The 2,519-nt window shown below is 35.2% G+C and overlaps 1 protein-coding gene across 2 annotated transcripts in view; it reads right to left on the reverse strand.

Annotated features, from left to right (window-relative positions):
• Positions 1 to 2,519, reverse strand: part of LOC106883902 (UTP--glucose-1-phosphate uridylyltransferase) — a 54,621-nt gene that overhangs the window by 14,839 nt on the left and 37,263 nt on the right. The window lies entirely within an intron of this gene.

Here is a 2,519-nt window from a genome sequence, read left to right on the forward strand (position 1 = left end):
GGAAATAGAGAATACCAGGTCCTCCAAGTAGGCCCCGACTTATCACAGCAGGCATACCTGCGGGCTGCGAGAGGGGGTGCTTGGAGAATAGACCTGGGAGGTTTGACATACCTATTTGTTCGATTGGAAAATTGTTTCGTACACACCCCAAATCTTTGTAAACTATTTCAACTGAATTATTTTCAAAAAGTGACTATAAAATAAAGACTGTGCGTGTTTGAGTTCTTTATTTTTTTTTTTTTGTAAGTCAATCCAGTTCTTTTCTGTGATTGTCAGACAGCATTCAGAAATAAAGTCGGGGTCGGCTTGATCTTTCATGTGAGACTGTGTGACTAGGTTGCCATTTTAATAAGAAATTTCTGTTTTGCTTTATCTCTTAAAACTTTAACATTCAGATTATTTTTGACAAATGTAATACTTATTTATTCCCATTGCTTTGACTTTGTCCTACATTATCTTGTAGCCTTGAGATCTTTATGATATGATTATTTATTTTTAGAATGACATTTTAGGGTAAAAGTGAGGGGCTGGCTTTGGCCAGTTTGAACATAAAACATGCAGAATATTGTGGATGGCTGTAGATATGGATACAATAAAACTCAACTACCATTCCCGGACATTCTAATCATCAAAACAGACAAAAATATTGAAATAGACATTTGTTACAAACCAACAGTTTCTAAACAATACCTGTTGTTCTCCTCATACCATTCCAAACACACAAAGACTAAAATTCCTTTTAATCCAGTGAGAAGAATCTGCACAATTGTTTCAAACATTGAAACTTGTAATAAAGGACTCCAGGAATTAAAACAAATACTACTCAAGAGAAAATATCTGACAATGTTTAATAGACAGTGGAACAGAGTGTGCCAAAGCAATAGATATTCAAGAATTGCAAAAAAACGAAAAAAAAGACCCCACTTCCAATACACCCAGTGCTCTACTCTTTATTACAAAAAACAGCTCAAAAACACAGAGGTTTGAAATATTGTCAACCAGAACATTCCACTGCTGAGACAAGACCCAAGAATGAAACAAGCACTTGAAATACACAAAATAATTAAAAACATAAGACAATCAAAATCTCTCAAGAAACTGCTCACCAATGCTAAATTACCCTCCATAAACCCCACACGAATAGTCAAAAAGTGTGGCTACCCTAACTGCAGTACTTGCTTTAACCTCATTGAAGACAAAAAATATAAATTTAAATCAGGACAGATTTTTACCATAAAAAATCATTTTATCACTTCCTCAAAAAATTCAGTATATGGTATTAAATGTAAAGGACATAATGAGGATTATATAGGTCAAACAAAACTCGCTCTTAGAAACAGACTAATTATTCATATACAAGAAATACAAGACCTCAGTACTATACACATAAACATATATGTAAAAAATAAGTCTCCTAAATTCCAAATCTGTCCATTTCACCTTTGTTCAGTCAATATTACAGACCAAGCACAGATAAATAAAGAAAATATATTCATACAAATTAAGACTGAATAAAGTTTAACGAACTATATTCACACACAAACTCATACTTCTACTTGACATGTTGAATTTATACAACTAACAACCTAAACTTAGGACACAATCATGACTTTCCCCCATATGACACTAACACACAAGTTAAGTGATCAAAATTTGATGCCTGCATATAATGCACAGGCTTGGAGTGAAACTTAGAAGATTACTACCTACAATCATGTGATCTTTCTTTACTATGTTTGACATAAAATCCAGACAGTTTTGATTGTTAAGGATTGTTATAAAATATGTAGACACATGAGATATATTCACTCAACCATGACAGCTTTAACTAACAGTACCAAACATATTGTCACATGACATTAAAGAAACAAATGATCATAGTGAAAAACTTGAAAAAATTTCTAAACCTGATCATTTGATCATCTTTGGCCAATCAAATTGTATCCAAAACCAATACTGAATTGAATCCTGTCCTTTCCATAAAAATGAGACAATTTTTGAATCCCTACTAGAGGCAAGACAGTTACAGCATAGCTCCACGTCTTCCTATTTCAACTTTTGAAAATCATAGAAGTTTGTGAACTCAATTAAGTCTTTAAAAACTTTTAAATAAAATATCTAAACAAATTCCAGTAACTTTTCAACTTCTTTTTTCTATGTTTCTACTGGTGTGGAATAAAATAACTTTGTTTATATATATATCATCATCATCATCATCATCGTTTATCGTCCGCCTTCCATGCTAGCATGGGTTGGACGATTTGACGTGTCACCCGCACGATGGCCAGTCAGGTGGTACTGGCAACGGCCATGCTCGAAAATGGTGTCTTTTATGTGCGACCCGCACAAGAGCCAGTCCAGGGGCACTGGCAATGATCTCACTCGAAAATCCTACGAAGGCCAGTCAGGTGGTACTGGCAACGGTCACGCTCAAAATGGTGCATCTTATGTGCCACCCGCACAAGAGCCAGTCCAGGGGCACTGGCAACGATCTCACTTGACTTGCCGGGTCTTCTCAC

This window comes from Octopus bimaculoides, chromosome 17 (assembly GCF_001194135.2).
Source record: "Octopus bimaculoides isolate UCB-OBI-ISO-001 chromosome 17, ASM119413v2, whole genome shotgun sequence".
NCBI classification, from domain to species: Eukaryota; Metazoa; Mollusca; class Cephalopoda; order Octopoda; family Octopodidae; genus Octopus; species Octopus bimaculoides.